Genomic DNA, 17,755 nt, shown 5'->3' with positions numbered 1-17,755 from the left:
TTCTAAAACATAACATCGTGATATAAAAGGTCTTCTCATTAAAGATGACAAAGGAGAAAGAATAACAATGACATGCCAGGATTCTGCTATCTGATAGTTCTGAAGAGCACTTTCCATAATATTAATGTACTTTTGTTGTTGTGAGAAGAATCTAATATTGATTTTTGAAATGAGACATTTCTTTATTGTGGAATTTAGAGTGCAGTTTAAAGAATTTTCTCCATGGAAAGAAACCCTTCATTGCACTTGATTTGAGGGTTTCTTTAATTATTATTATTGTGCATGAAAAACCTTTCAAATAGGCAGACCTCATGCAAGCATATTGGATTTGAATGAAATTGTAGCACTAAGTATCAGAAATTTATTATTAAGAATAATAATTTTGATAATAAGTATTAATAAAAATTCTTAATAATATTATTTATCGAACTTATATTTATTAAATGTCTATAATGTATAACTGCCAACTCCCATATAATGTCTTGAAATAAAAACCAACTAGGAATAAGCTGTCCTGGAGGCTTATATTTACACACTTCTTCAAACAATAATCTTGGTGTCTGTGAGCACCTGGTGTCTTACTATAGTGTAAGGCAGGTAGGAAAGGTCTGTTTTCTTTAATGTTTAGGGTTTGTGATGCATAAATAAAATAATGCATGTAAAAGGCATTTTTGAAATTCTAGAATTCTAATTTCTAGTTGTAGTTCTTTTTTTTTATTGTATAATACTAGACTAGCCAAACCAGCAAATTCAGACAATGGTATCTGTTTGATTATAATATGTTTCTGTATAACAACAAACAGCTAGTCATTTGTTGGTCTATATCAGAGGGAAAAAAGATGATCAAGTTGATAATCTCTGGTTAGCTCACACTGTTATTTAAGGAAAGACCTTTCATCTTATCATATTTTATCCTCACTGGAGCAAATGTTTGTGTCTTTTTTATTTGTACAGATTCATGGGGTACTTGTGAAATGCTGTTACATGTATATAAGACAGAGTGATCAAGTCAAAGTACAATACATTTTTGTTAACTATAGTCACCCTACTCTGCAATCAAACACTGTATTTAATCCTTCTATTCAATTGTATGTTTGCACTTTTAAGCCACTTCTCTTCATCCTCCTCCCCATTTTTACCAGTCTCTGTTATCTTTCCACTCTCTACCTCCATGTAATCAAATTTAGCTCCCACATATAAGTGAGAACATGTGATATTTGTCTTTTTGTGCATGGATTATTTCACTTAAGATAATGGCCTCCAGTTCCATCCATGTTGCTGCAAATGGCATGATTTCATTCTTTTTTATGGTCATATAATATTCTATTGTGTATATATACCACATTTTCTTTATCCATTCATCCACTGATGGATGCTTAGGTTGATTTCATATCTCTGCTATTGTGAATAATACTGCAATAAACATGCAAGTGCAGGTATCCCTTTCATTTCTTTTTGCTTGGGTAGAAACCAAGTAGTGGCATTGCTGGGTCAAATGGTAATTCTATTTTTAGATTTTGAGAAATCTCCATACTGCTTTCTACAGGGGATGTACTGGTTTACATTCTTACCAACAGTGTATAAGGGTTTCCTTTTCTCCACATCCTCACCAGCATCTATTATTTTGTCTTTTTTTAAATAGCCATTTTGACTCGATAAAATGATTATCGCGTTGTGGTTTTGATTTGCATTTCTCTTATGATTAGTAATGTTGAGTATTTTTTCACATACCTGTGACCCATTTGTATGTCTTCTTTTAAGCAATGTCTATTCATGTCTTTGTTCGCTTTTTAGTGGGATTATTTAGTTGTTGTTATTGAGTTGTTTGAGTTCCTTGTATATTCTGGATATTATTTCCTGTTGGATGAATAGTCTCCAGATATTTTCTCCTATTCAACAGGGTGTCTCTTCACTCTTGATTATTTCTTTGGTTGTGCAGAAGCTTTTTAGTTTAATTAAGTTCCATTGGCTATTTTTGTTTTTATTGCCTGTACTTTTGATGTCTTAGTCACAAATTCTTTGCCTAGACCAAGGTCCAGGAGAGTTTTACCTAGGTTTTTCTTTGTTTGTTTGTTTTGAGTATTTTTTGTAGTTTTGGGTCTTACATTTAAGTCTGTAATGTATTTTGAGTTAATTTTTGTGCATGATAAAGGACATGGGTGCAGTTTCATTCTTCATGTGGCTATCCAATTTTCCCAGCATCGTTTATCAAAGAGGGTGTTTTCCCCCAATGTAAGTTCTTGTTGGCTTTGTTGAGAATCACTTGGCTGTAAATGTGTGTCTTTAATTCTGGATTTTCTATTCCGTTCATTGGTGTATGTGTCTATTTTTATGCTAATACCATGCGGTTTTAGTTACTATAGCCTTGTAATATCTTTTGAAGTCAGGTTATGTGAGGCCTCTGGCTTGTTCTGACTTGTTTTTGAATTCTCCTGGGTCTAGCCAAATATCTGGCACAGGTAGGTGCTCAATAAATCACTTTAAGTTTGTTAGTATATTAACAAATTCTTATCAGGCGAAATAAATTCTTAACAATAAACCAAAGTTCTAGTAAAGGCTAAATTGACAATAATAATAGTTACAGCAGAACAATTAATTGGTATTATATGGAAGTTACTAGAGAGACAAAGAAAGCCCAATAGTAAAATTACTGACAATACATACACCTGGAGAATGATAGCCCACCATTGGTAATGCAACACAGAGCTCCACTGAGATGAGACTATGTAGTAGAAACCAAGATAAAGGCACTCTGAAAATGAATTCATATATAAACCTAGAAAGTGAAAAACAGTCTTCAATGAAGAAACAAATATTACATTGAAAATGCTCAGAGGCAGAATTTTATGTAACTCCATATGAATTTTGCATAAAAGTCCAATAAAATGAAATTCTGGGTATTCAGCAGCTTTGGCAATTGAAGCTCTGAATATTCTAGGCTACCCACAGTTTATTTGTGAACTCTGTGATAAAGGAGAAGAGCATTGCTGTGAGCTGTACATAGACAAATAAGTTAGCAAACTATGTTTTGTGATAGATAAATATTTTGGAAATCAGAATTTTTTGTGTTATTGTTATGTCTTAAAAATGTATTCTGAGATTTAATTTTTCTAAATAGTGTATTTGTTTGATTCCAGTTTCTCCAGAGGAAAATGATGGCATTTCAAAGAAAAATATACTTTTGTGTGTGAAAATAAGAATTACCATGAAACATTTTGTATAACTACTGATTTATCTTTTTATTACATAATTTATACTGAAATAAGTTCAATTCTCTAACATGCTAGTCAATATCAGCTACAGCCCACCCTAAGCAGGTATTTCCAGCTCATTTTTGAACATTGATATTCCTGCTTCATCATATTTTTCTGTCATTGTCATTGAGAGGTAGCTTACAATCAAACGCTTTCACCAAAGCTCCCTCTTCTCTCCCCAAACTAAGAAAAAAAATCAAACAACAACAATAAATAAGTCAGACACACAGCACATGCTATGTGAGTTCCTTGACATTGACACTTGACATTTTGACTTGCGGTTGCACTTGTTTTGGCTCCGTTTACATCTGGTTTCAATTTGAGTTATAACCAGCCACGTTCAGGAGAAGTAACAGAGTTGGAGTTGACAAGATATTAAGAACTTTCCTCTAGGGTAATTGTCTATGGGATGAAAATGAAAGTTGACATCCAGGGATCAATTCCTTGGTAACAGAAGTCCAGTGAGATAAGATGTCATATGACGAGAGAGTTACATATAGGAATTGGATTCAGATGATGTGGAGAACTTGCGGTGGTAGAAATGATAGGAATTGGACATTTACTAAACACGGTTATCAAATTGCGACAGGATAGATTTTTGACAGGGTAGATTTTTGTTGCCATTAACAGATATAAGAAAACGAGGAAGAGGAGACTGGTGGAAAAGATTTGATTTGTCAGGACACACAGAGGTACATGTATAATAGAATTCTAGAAGTATAGAGCTGAAGTTTGGGAAAGATGACCCAATGATGTATTCCTAAATCAAAAAAGCTAACCTCCTAAAGGAGGAGGAGTTAGTCAGGATCTAAAATCTGGAACATTGGTTTGGGTAAAAACAACAGCAAGCGAACAAGAATGCCCTGAGGAGGATCCACATTATAAAATGCTCCCATTTGTGTTACTAATTGAGAATAGAAGAAAACAAAAAAAATTGATAATAATCAGCTTATTTCTACAAGGTTATTAAGAGCACAGTATATTACTTCCATGTATATCTCAACTAAAATGCATTTGACAAATGTTTGCTGATTACCTACTAAGTGCCTTTTGTTTTTCTAGGCACTGGAGCTCTGAGATGAGGCATGGTGATTTGAAAGTGGTCCATTGTAGAGGTTAACAGTGTAGGCTTCAGCATTGGAATTATGCTGGGGTTTGATCAGAGGCTCTGCTTTGCCATCTCCTGCTATTGGGGAGGAGGCTAAGCCTCCTTGAGTCTCCGTTTTCTCATTTGTAAAGTGGAGATGTTTAATACCTCATGGAGTTGTGAGTTAGTAAGGAACAAATGTTGAAAACTGTTTGTTTAACACAGTGCCTGATGCATAGTAAGAATTAAATAAATGGTTCCATTTTTGGACCAAGGGTTTAGGCCATCTGTTCATTTGGGAAGGTTTCAAAATATCATTTCGGCTTTCCAAAGTGAAGTGACCTAAATTGCAGTCTTTTTGTTTGTTTGTTTTTTTACATTTTGGTCCATATATATCTCAGGAGTTCTTTTCTTCATTCTATTCCTAGTCATTCACATTTGCAGCATGAGATTTTTCTTCTGCACAAAGAGTATCTCATGCTTAAGGAAAACTTTCAAACTGTCTCAAGCATAATTTATCTCTACCATTAGGCTTTAATGTTTTGGCAACAACAAAAATTTTAACCACAATAGTACACTTGTAGTGAAAATATTTGGATATATTTTTAAAAACAGATTTATTGAGGTCTAGTTTACATAAAACAAAATTCACCCTTTGTAAGTGTATAGTTCGATGATTTTAGTAAATTTATAGTTGTACAACCATCACCACACCCATTTTTAGACATTTCCATCACTCCAAATGTCCACTAGTGCTGTTCTGCAGTTATTCCTAGCCTCTACCACCAGTCTTCAGCAACCGTGAATCTGTTTTCCGGCTCTGTAAATTTGCTTTTCCACATATTTCATGTAAAGGGAATTATACACTATGCAGACTGTTGCATCTGGATGCTTCTTCAACTTAGCTCACTGTTTTTGAGTTTCATCCATGTTGTCGCAGTAGTAGTGCATCTTTTATTTTTATTGCTATATAGACTTCACTGTCTGTCTATGATTCATGCACTGGTCATTTATTCAGGAACCATTTGGATAATTTCACATTTTGGCTATTATAAATAATGCTGCTATGAAAGTTAGTGTTCATGTTTTCCCGTGAATGTATGGTTTTATTTCTCTTGGATAGATTCCTAGAAGTAGAATTGCTGGGTCGGATGGTAATTTATGTTTAATTTTGTGAGAAACTGTTAAACTGTTTTCCAAAGTGGCTATGCCATTTTAATTCCTAATGGCTGTGCAATAGAATTCCAGTTCTCCAATCTTTGCCAGCGCATGATATTGTCTGTCTCTTTTAATTATAACCATTGTAATAAATGAAAATTTATTAGTAATTTCTTGGCATGTTACTGTGATTTTATTTTGCATTTTCCTAACAATTAATAATGTTGAACATTTTATGTGTTTATTAGCCATTTACATTTCTTTTCCTTCTCCTCTTTGTCTTTTTTCTTCTCCTTAGTGAAATGTGTACTCAAATTGTTAGGTTCAAATATTTTATTTGGATTCTTTGTCTTATAATTGAGTTTTAATTGAACATATTTTAAAATAATAAACTCCATAAAAATTATATTCTGTTTAGCCACCACTCAAAGAAAATAGTGAAACATAGCCATGTGGAGGATTTGAGAAGAATTACATTAAAACAGGTTTACATTGCTCATATAAGGGGATGTATGGGAGCACTCTGTGGATGGCTAGTTCAAGGACAGACATCATCAAGGATCAGGCCTCACTGTCCTCATGGTGTGGCTTCCTTCCTCAGGCTTGCACGCTGGCCAATGCACCTCTGGGAATCAGGTCCATGTTCTAGACAGGAAGAAGGACGTTGCAGAACAAAAGGCATGGGACACCCTGATTTAGATTATTTTAATCCGGAAGTTCTATTAGGTTGGTGCAAAAGTAATTGCGGTTTTTAAAAGTAATGGTGAAAACCACAATTACTTTTGCACCAACCTAATAGCTAGTACACTTCTGCTTATATATCATTAGCCAGCACTGGGGCAAATGACCACGCCAAGTTGCTGCAGACAGTGGGATCGGGGCTGTGATATTTTCAATGTTCAGGGTGCTGCTCAGGGTTCTTTCATTAAGGAAGAAGGGGATAGTGGATATTGGACAGGCAACGAATAGTTTGACAGTGCTACATTTATGCAGACATATATTTATAGGATGTCCACCACAGAGTAATTTGTAATAAAAAATTTAAGAAAAATTAATTAGAAAATGGAACTAGTTAATAATGGGATACCTGTCACAGGGGGACTTTATGATTCTATTAAAACTAGATTTAAAAGACTATTTAATGATGAGAGAAAACATTCTTCTTATATTAAGTGAAAAAGCATTATTAGAAACATCATATAAAATAATCACATTATTGGCCAGGTGTGGTGACTCATGCCTGTAATTCCAGCACTTTGGGAGACCGAGGTGGGCGGATTGCTTGAGGCCAGAAGTTCAAGACCAGCCTGGCCAACATGGCAAAACCCTATCTCTACTAAAAATACAAAAAATTAGCCAGGTGTGGTGGCGTGCTCCTGTCATCCCAGATACATGGGAGGCTGAGGCTGAAGAATCACTTGAACCTGGGAGGCGGAGATTGCAGTGACCCGAGATCCATGCCACTGCACTCCAGCCTGGGTGACAGAGCAAGACTCTGTCTTGAAGAAAAATAAACTAAAGACTACTTAAGATGCAGGAAGGGTCTGTTTTGTAAGAGAAAGAGTGAAAGAATTGGGAAAGGAATCATCTAGCCAAGCCACAGTGGGTCTGACGGCAGGAGATTGTCAAGAAAGGTAAGCTCATCCAAGATGTTTGGGTCATTTTTTTTTCCCTTCCATTGCTGTGAGTAGACACCTGTTCATCTTTCTATTATAACAAACAGCCTAGTATCTGACACATATTAAGCACTGTCAGTGTTGACTGAATGAGTCAATAAATGAATTAATGAATGTGAGAGGTCCCCTTTAGTATACTAGACAGAAGTCCGAGACACACGCTTAAGTATAGGGAAACCAAACTGTGGGATTGTCTGTGGAACCCGAGGTCAGGTGGGAACTAGCAGTTACTGTGCTGGGATGTCACCCATTCTGACATGCAGCTCCCGAAGTCTGCCCACCCCCATCCTCACTCCTCTCCCTCACCCTCACCCTCTTTAGGATCCATCTTGGCCTTGGGAACAGGAGTAGGAGGAGGGTTGAGCCTTCATGTGCCTCAGGTGTTGGATAGTAAACATGTAAAAGACCAGAACTGAGCAGATTCTGGTGGTTGCCTTTAAACTTGTTTTGAAGTAAATAAATATTTAAGATAAATGTAATGATATTTCAACTCCTGAAGCATGATTGGTTTTTTAAATGTTCTTTCAATAAAGTTAATTTCTGTGTAGGTTGTACTATATATTCTTCCTGAGGTAGCTTATAGTCTTGAACATCTAAAGATATAGGTGGATCTTTTCAGGCACTCTTTTTTTTTTTTTGAGACAGAGTCTCACTCTGTCACCCAGGCTAGAATGCAGTGGTGCGATCTCGATTCACTCCAACCTCTGCCTCCCAGGTTCAAGGCGATTCTCCTGCCTCAGCCTCCCAACTAGTGGAGATTGTAGGCACATGCCAAGATGCCAGGGTAATTTTCATATTTTCAGTAGAGTCAGGTTTTACCATGTTGGCCAGGCTTTTCTCGAACTCCTGACCTCAGCTGATCTGCTCACATCAGTATCCCAAAGTGCTGGGATTACAGGCGTGAGCCACTGCACCTGGCCACTTTTTAAGAAATCAGAATGGCAAAGAACTATCAGATGTTTGTAAATCTGTTTTTCAAACAAGTTTGTTAAAAGGCCAAAGGAAGCAGAGACCAGACACCCTGAGAGCAAGGAGGACTGACCTTCCTTGAGGGCCAGATTCTAAACTTGTGACAGCCTTTTTAAGAACCTCTTTTCTAAGACAATCTTCAACGTAAGTACTCATACTTTCACTTACAAGTCAGGGGCATCTGCACAAAAGCCTCTCAGCTACATACTTCAGTTTATAACCACATGATTTCATGTGCAGGCAGATGTTACATTTATAAGTATCGCAGGATGGGCTGGTACTGTAGGACATAAACATCATGATGTTTTTATTCCCAGAGACCTTCACAGGGAGTCTTATCATGGAGACGTGATCTATTTTTAAAGATCTATATCCCTGGACTTGATAAACTAAGGAGATATAATAAAACATGCATAACCTAACTGAGGAGAGAGAAAGAGAAAACCACATTGTTCTCATGACAGACACGGCTGAAGGGTCCCTTTGTAGGATGCAGAGAGACTTTAATATAACAGTGATGTTAACCTTTGCTTCAAAGGCAACTGTGTAATGTAAGAACAACCAACTCTGCCTCAGGGAATAGTGAGACTGACCTTTCCTATGATCTAGTTGCTATATACTCTACATACTCACTAATACAGATTCAATGAGGTTTTGAATTAAAGCTTATTTTGCCTGCAGAAGCAAGCTTAAAAGAGATCTGGTTTATCTTATCAATTTTGCTTGACTCCAAGCCACTTATTATACCTTAAATCAATTTTCCCTCTTACTTTTTCTTTAGGTTAATTTTCACACATCTATAAATTAAGAAGAGGCCCACTAGTTATTTTATCTGCATATTAGCGAAAACAAATTTAGCTTGGAATCTATTTACCAGAAGTTTTTTCTTTTGGTGATTCTTATTAAATCCTTTCTTTCCCCATACATTTAAAATTTTGTGTGAAATAATCCTTCTGATTCTCAGCAATTTTTTTTAGCTATGTTCGCTAGCCTTAAGGCACTCGCTTTCTCTCTGTGTACACACACACACACACACACACACACAGACATTAGAACATTGCATAATTCAGTTTAATGAAATTTAAAAATATTTAATTCTAGATATGCACAATGAACACATACAGATACTTGCTTCTCATACTAACCATTACTGGTGACAGATAGAAGGTATTAGTAAACCCATTTGGGAAGACTACAATTCAAATTCCAAAATTTTTATGCTACTTTACTTGGTTGCCACAAACAAACAAGCACACCATTAACAAACTAAGCATAAACAGAATGGAATAGAAGTTAAAATGGGAGCTGGTAGAGAAGACATAAATAAAGACAGTGAGGGAGGGGTTACAGAGACTGGGAGATGAAAGGGCAAATGCCATGGTATTTTGAAGAATGTTGAGGAAAAGAAAAACTGATTAAAGGCCACTAGGTAAGTTTAGGCTCCTGGACCTGCTAGGAGGTTTCTCGTAGCCTTGAGTGCAGTTTAAGTTGAATGGAGACAACAGAAATTTAACTAAAGAAGTTAAAGAGTGGTTGGGGTGACCAGACAATGAGACAAATTAGTGTATGTGTTAAGAAAAACACTTAGAACATGCTTTGAGAGCATAGCAAAGTCAAATAAGGTTTTGGGGTTGGTTACTTGTTGATGGGAAGACCTGAGATGATTAGGCAAAGAGTCAGATTTCAGAAATTGAAAGATCAAAAAGCAGAAACAAAAAGAGCATTAAGGAGAAACAATAGAGGCTGTGGAATCAAGAGTGCATGTTTTTACTTGAAAAGAAAGAGAGAAGCAGCATCACTCTCAGAGAGAGTCAGGAAGAAGCACCATGGAGAAGATGTACATGGATTTAAAGCAGGAGGGAAAGGAATGAGTGAAATTTATGAATTGAGGAAAGTTTAAATGGTGAAGTATCAGCCACTAAAACAATATCCTCACGGAAGAGCCAATGGTGTTGGAAAATGCTTTGACAGAAAAGTAAGGTACAAATTGTGTGTACAATATGATCTTAATATGATAGCAAAAACAGAGAGGAAGGGAGGAAGAAAGGAAGGGAGAAGGGAGGAATGGAGAAGGGAAGAAGGGAGGGAAGAGAACTTATGCTTCTGCACAAACAGAAGGCTGGAATGGAAAATGACACCTGTGTGATAGAGCATTGCGGGCAGCCTGGACAGCAAGAGCAACAGAGAGATGAGAGAGAAGTGAGCTATTTTAGGAAACTGAATCAAAGAATCTCTACTTCTCAGCTACCAGGGCCATTTGGAACACACTCAGTTTAAAATGGCAATAGCTTTAGGGATTCTTCACTTCTATCATTGATATTTTCAAGGACTGTGAGTTCTAGTTCTGTTAGGATGGGTGAAGGTTGGTAATATTCTCTTTAGAATCGAGCCGAGTCCCAGTGGAAAGTTAGCATCCTGGCAAGGGGATGGGCACTAAGGACTGAGCAAGGTGATGGCCAATAAGGATTAATAGTTCGACTTAAGACTGATAAAACAAATGCTACTAAACAAAGATATAGAAAGGAGCTGGGGAAAGACGTGTTTCCTTTTAAGGGCCTGTTGCTTAAAACGATAAGCACTCTAATATCCAGCAGCAAGTGTATGAACTAGAAAGAAGTCAGTAGGAAAGTTTCACAGAGGTAGGATTCAGAGATAAACACATTTTCAAAGGAGTTGAATTTTTTTTTTCTTTTTTTTTTGAGATGGAGTCTCACTCTGTCACCCAGGCTGGAGTGCAGTGGTGCGATCTCGACTCACTGCAACCTCTGCCTCCCAGGTTCAAGGGATCCTCCTGCCTAGCCTCCCCAGTAGCTGGGATTAAAGGCGTGTGCCACCATGCTTGGCTAATTTTTGTGCGTTTAGTAGAGATGGGGTTTCACCATGTTGGCCATGCTGGTCTTGAACTCCTGATCTCAAGCGATGTGCCTGCCTCGGCCTCCCGAAGCGCTGGGATTACAGGTGTGAGTCACTGTGCCTGGCCGGGAGTTGAAAAGTCTTAACATGAAAGTAGAGGTCATTTATAAACCTTGCATTCAACAGGAATCTAAAGTTCATTTAAAAACATGCTTTTATTTCCACATAGATACAGTAAAGAACTCCAGGAAGATCCTTAGTCCTCAAATTCCTCCCTTTGTTGTTGTCAAGATGCTCAGAGTTTCAACATTTAAAACAGATTTATTTGTTCAAATGTTTTCTGGTAAGAGCTAGCAGAATGTGTAGCTAACATTGGTGGATTGAAGGGACATATTTATAAGGGCTTTAACCCACAAGAACAAAGAGAACAGAACAGAAGATGACAGCAACAAAATTCTGGAAACTGGAAAGAATAGGAACACGTGGTAATCAACTTCGCAGGCTGAAGGAAGCTCAAAGCTAAGCTGGAAGTGAGTGTTAGAAGTAAGATGATTTGCACTGCAAAACCTCAGAAAGCTCAGCAGCTAGATACATCTATTATCTTGAATAGGGAGATTCATGGGAGGCTGGAACAGAAGGATTGGTTGGTTGTCTACATAAAAATAATTCAGAATTCTATAGCTGAGAGTACATTGAGATCCCATGCATGCACACAGAAAGATTTAGGAATAAAGGAAAGTCATCTAAGATAGTTTCTGAGTTCCTGCATGCTGGATTTCCAAAGAAGTTTTGACTTTTGACCAGATTCAGAAAAAAAACTGTTCCTTCAGATTTTTGGAAGATTGCATGCATAGCCATTACACATTCAAACCCAGCACTATTTTATATCCCAAATGAAGGTTTATATATCGGCAATCTTTCATTATAAAATAGGAGCTAGAATTTTTAGCTTGAGTCATCCTTCTTAATGGGCAGCTGGTCTCTTTTACCAACTGATATTTCATATTAAATTGTCCCCCAGATATTTCATCAAAATGGCTTGCAGCACACACCCTACATTTACCTCATGTCTCTTTTGTGGTTCATTGTAAATCTGCACAATGAGGGCGTCTGTGAGGCAGCTGCAAATTTTCTGGTTTTCAATACACACAGCGTATTTGTCAGCAATTATGTCTCAGCTTCTCTTTCTGCACTTGTATTCTCAGTACTGAGCAGTGATGCAAATTAATTATTACAAAGATCTGGATTCGGCACTCCTGTCCCTGCAATGCAAACTGAAGTCCTTCCAATTCATGGATCATTCTAACCACTCAGGAGCAGAGATCAAGAAAACACAACCTCCATATATTTTAGAATTATTTGAGTGCCTTAGGGTTTTCTTCGTAAAGATAACATCATGTTATCTTTAATTGCTAGATAAATTGTGCCACATCTTCTTACTGCCCTTGAACAATGGTTTTCAAAAACTTTCCTAGTACAAGTTTAAAGGTAGAAGAAAGTAAATACTAAGAAGGATAGCTACATAGCCTAAGATCATGGAAAAGTGAACATTAAGTCCCAGGTTTTAGTTTAAAAAGTATACTAGTTTTATATTCCAATTAAAAAGGTAATTTTTTAATATTATCGTAATACTCAAATTATGGCCTAGGGGAAAATTATGTGTAAAACCCTTTTTGAGTTTATACCGTTTATTTGAGTATACCTTGCCACACTCTTTCATATGCCTGGGATTTGTGCATTCCAAATCTGAAGTACAAGGGAAGATTCCTTGTAAAAAATTATGACTTCAGTTGCCTCAAATTTTATTTATTTAGGGCAGGGCACAGTGGGCAGTGGCTCATGCCTGTAATCCCAGCACTTTGGAAAGCTGAGGTGGGTGGATCATTTGAGGTCAGGAGTTGGAGACCAGCCTGGCCAATGTGGCGAATCCTGTATCTACTAAAAATTACAAAAATTAGCCAGGCATGGTTGTGCGCACCGGTAGTCCCAGTTACAGGGGAGGCTGAGGCCGGAGAATCACTTAGGCCCAGGAGGGAGAGGTTGCAGTGAGCTGAGATCATACCACTGTACTCTAGCCTGGGCAACAGAATGAGACTATCTCAAAACACACAAAAAAAATTTTAAGTTTTTTTTTCTTTTTTCCCTTTGAAAAGTTACTCTTTTCTGAATTTGGCAGATAGTGAAAACTTTCTTATAAGTTCTTCCTGATGACCATCTATAGTTTTGTCCTCCAATAATCTTAAAATTCACAATTCCAAATTTATTAAAGTATATAACTATAAATATATTTAGCACAGTTCGTAGGCCTACAGGCCCATCTCTTTGCATTCTAGGTTTAAAACCCAGCTCCTTCATTTTCTTGATGTGAAATTGAGCTACTTTATTCCTCAGTTTTCTCATCTAAACAATGGAGGTGAATATAGTGCCTATGTCTTAGGACTATTATAAAAATTAAATGAAATCTTGTTTGTAAAATGGTTTAGTGCTGGGCAATAGTACCAATGATCAATATTCTTACCTCTTGTACTTAGATAAGAAAATTGAGTCCAGAAAGAGAGAAGTTCTAAACACAATAAATCTTTTAGTAATTTTCAAAAATTACAGTCACCATACCTCTTTCCAGAATTCTCTCATTAAGAAATAGTGACTATTTCTCCTCAGACAGTCACAAATTTTGCAAAATGTTGGCACATCTTTCTACATAGCTATTCTCAACAAAAAGTCAAATGATAGGCTATAGTAGACACCTGGAAAATGAACACTGAGAGGGAAGGAAATGTACTTTCATTTATTCATTCGTTCTTCACCCATGAAACACACGTGCACCAAGTCCCTGCAGTGGCTGTTCACACGTGTTGAACACCACTGAAAGCTCATGTCTTTGTCCATTCCATTGTAAGCATCAAATTAGTCCCTAACCTAGCATTAGAGTCTCTGTTTATGCTTTAGATGTATTTATAAGTGCTGATGGTTCAAGTCACAACAGCAGAGTGAATGATTGAAGCCATTCTTTGCAAGCTCAGCTGTACCTTTACTATTGCTAGATTTTTTTTTTTACAGTAGCATATCTGTTGCACCACCTACAGTAGCTTTTCTAAATGTTCCTTTCGTTCACACCCCTCTACTCCACCACTATCCCTCTGTTCTTTGCCAGTGACCTATTGAAATTTTATGAAGTTTGAGATTATTTACTGTAAATTGCCTCAACTGTCTCCCTTCCTTCTCAAAAGGAGTGGATGTGAACCCATCTTCCCTTTCTTCTTCTCAGAGAAGTAGACATCTCTCTTTGCAAAGGCTAATTCCTTGGCGAAGTTCCTGATCCTGCTCAAGTTCTTTGTTTTATCAGCTAGTGTTTCTCATCCTCCCACCTGACTTTCCTAATCAGAATCAAAGCAGCACCTTCTTCCTACATCACACTGCTCACTAAACCTCATTGTTAATATGTCAGTGGGAGCTGCCTGTTAAAACATAACCATGTGTTTCCACCAAGATATCTAACAGCTACAGTAAAAGAAATTAGGATGATTTTCAAAACATATTTGACTAATAACTTAGTCATGTATTATGAATAAAATAAGATGTTCTGACTATAGAAATTTTTTTAAAAATCACAATCTTTAAGAGAGGTGTTCTACATAGAAAATAAAGCTATAAAGTTTCATGATAATATGTTTACTACGTGACTTTCTAAAATTTGCACATGCTAGAAATATTAAGAAGACCATTTATGTTCTTTAAGTGTGTGTGTGTGTGTGTGTATATATATATATATATATTTTTTTTTTGAGACGTCACCCAGGTTGGGGTGCAGTGGCACAATCTCGGCTCACTGCAACTTCTGACTCCCAGGCTCAAGTAATTCTCCTGCCTCAGCCTCCCAAGTAGCTGGGATCATAGTCAGGTGCCACCACACCCGGCTAATTTTTGTATTTTTTGTAGAGACAAGGTTTCACCATGTTGGCCAGGCTTGTCTTGAACTCCTGACCTGAAGTGATCTGCCTGCCTTGGCCTCCCAAAGTGCTGAGATTACAGGCCCTACATGTTTATATTCTAGAGGAAATTTTAGTTCCTCCACAGTCTAATGAACTATTACAAATGTACAGGAAATTAGATTGTATCATAGACTTGTGCTAGTATCTCTCAATACTTTAGGCAGAAAAAGAACAAGTTAGATTCTTTCAATACTTTGGACTGGAACGAAACTGTTGTAGAGTTGCTTAAGTCACCTGCTTTTAAATATTTATATACTGAAATCTTGAGGGGACGTTGAAGGACTCATTAAGATGCATTTCTTTCACTTCAATTGTGATGATTAGATTTCCGAGTCTCTGAACACCAACTACAGATCCATATTTCTCTCTATTTCATTACTCGCTGATAATTTTATTTTATGCTGCTTTGGAATTCATCTTATAAAATGTTATGTATTCTCACATTGTGTTGTGCTCCTGTTGCTTGATTCTCAATGACATAGTATACACTTAAAACAATAGTCTGCTCTTTCTTTAGGAACATTTTAAAATCAATTAATATTTGAGAATGAGACAAAGGGGAAAATTACCATGTTTTAATCAGGCTACATGTTGAAAAATTTGTTCTTCAATTACAAAATCCTTTATAACAAAAAGGTATAGAAAATAACTCTTCACTGCCTAAAATATTTACAATGAAGAAATTCGAAATTCAAGTAAAAGCAAGTTTTGTGTTGAAAACCTTTTAAATATATAAAACCAAGAAACAAATGGCTTTTTTTTTTTCCTGTATGCAAACATGAGAAGGTCACCAAACCTGGTCTGGGTCTGTGTTTGGGTAGCAGGAAGCACTCTGCTGTAAGGGAAATGGCTGTGCTTTAGTCAAGAGCAGGCCGAGGTGGCCTTCCCATGCAGCATGACTCAGAGGGTTTGGAGCGCAGGCGCACAACCCTGCACATTATGTAACCATGCCATGTGAGGCGCATTAGGTGAACACTCACGTGAGCTCATGCTTGGCTTGGAGCCACTGTTGTCTGTAGAAGGTATAACTACCCTGCTGATGCTGTACATACGGCTTGCACCCAGAAAGAGAATAAAGCCATGCCATGGTTGCCTAGGATTTCTCAAGTGTTTTTCCAGCTACCCACCACTCACCCACCCACTTCCCTCAGACCTCAGCTTGGGCTAGAACCTGACACTTGGCGTGACATCTGCCTACCATTATAAACGTCTTCTGTTAGTTAAATCACTGGGAACAGTAGCCCACAGTAAAAGTGCCCTCTGTAATATATTCCATACTCACCTTAATCCATTGCCAATTGCCTTCTGCCCAAAAATGTCTGTATAAGCTTTTTCTAAGGTCAAGAATGACTTCCACGTTGCTCAATTCAGTGAACACTGTCATCATTTTATTTGATTCTGAGCACCATTGACCCCACTCTCCACTTTTGTCTTTTGTTGTTGTTCATACACAGATTGATTTAAAATAGTAAAATTGGGGCAATAGAGAACTAGCTAAAGATAGTATGGCACAGCTATAAAATAGACCATATCATCTTTTTAATTTTTTTGATTTGCTTCAGACTTATTATATTTTATTTTTTGACACATTTTAACCGTGTATAATTATATGCCACACAGTGATGTTAAGATATATGTATATAGCATGGGATGATTGAATCAAGCTAATTAACATATCCATCCCCTTAAATACCCATCATCTATTCCTCCTGTCTAACCACAACTTTCTAGCCTTGGATCACCTCCCCATGCCTTCCACTCCCAGCCTCTGCAACCACCATTCTACTTGCTGCTATTATGAGTTTGTTTCAAATTCCACGTATAAGTGAAAACATGGCTTTTGTCTTTCTGTGATTCGCCTATTTCACTTATCAAAATGTCCTCCAGGTTCAGCCATTCAGTCATGTTGTCAAAAAATGACAGGATTTTCTTCTTCTTATTCAGGTTTTATTTTAGAATCAGGGGTACATGTACAGGCTTGTTACAAAGGTATATTGCGTATTGTGGGGCTTGGAGCATGAATTCTGTTTTCAGGCTAAATAGTATTCCATTATGTCCTTCAGTTCCATGATGCAACTGACAGGATTTCACTCTTTTTTATGGCTGAATAGTATTTCATTATGTATACAGATCATATTTCCTTCATTCATTCATCTATGGATAGACACTTAGGTTGATTCAACATCTGGGTTATTGTGAATAATGCTGCAATGAACATAGCAATGAAGATGCCTCTTCCACATACTGATTTCAAGTCTTTAGGATATCTACCCAGATGCACTTCTGTTCTTTGAAGTTCACTCTCTCTCAGCTTTTGAGGTTCTGGGCACTCCTGCTTTTCCTCATTCCTTTCTTGCTGATCCTTCTTAGTCACCTTGGCTCCTTTTCTTCCATTTGGTTTTCAGAATGTCTGGACTCCAGAATGAACATACTTAGAGATGGCTTGGGATTACAGCTGTGAATAAAGAAGTGAACAAATAAATAAACTACCCACTAATTCTTTTGATTTCAGAGTATTAAGTAAGACCCTCTACACCTATAAAATGACTCCTCATCACCAACCTGCTGATACATGAAATACCCTAAGTAGGAAACTCTCAAAAGTCTTACTGTCAAACACCATCATCTTGGGGATTAGGATTTTGTGGGGACACCGGCACATAGACTGTAACGAGAATGTAAAATTTAGAAAAGCTGGGTGATATATCCCTAGCACCTAAACAATGCATTATAGATACTCAATGAATAATTGGTGACTGAATAAAT

Source organism: Pan troglodytes, chromosome 5 (genome assembly GCF_028858775.2).
Source record: "Pan troglodytes isolate AG18354 chromosome 5, NHGRI_mPanTro3-v2.0_pri, whole genome shotgun sequence".
NCBI lineage: Eukaryota > Metazoa > Chordata > Mammalia > Primates > Hominidae > Pan > Pan troglodytes.
This window is presented reverse-complemented; position numbering follows the sequence as displayed.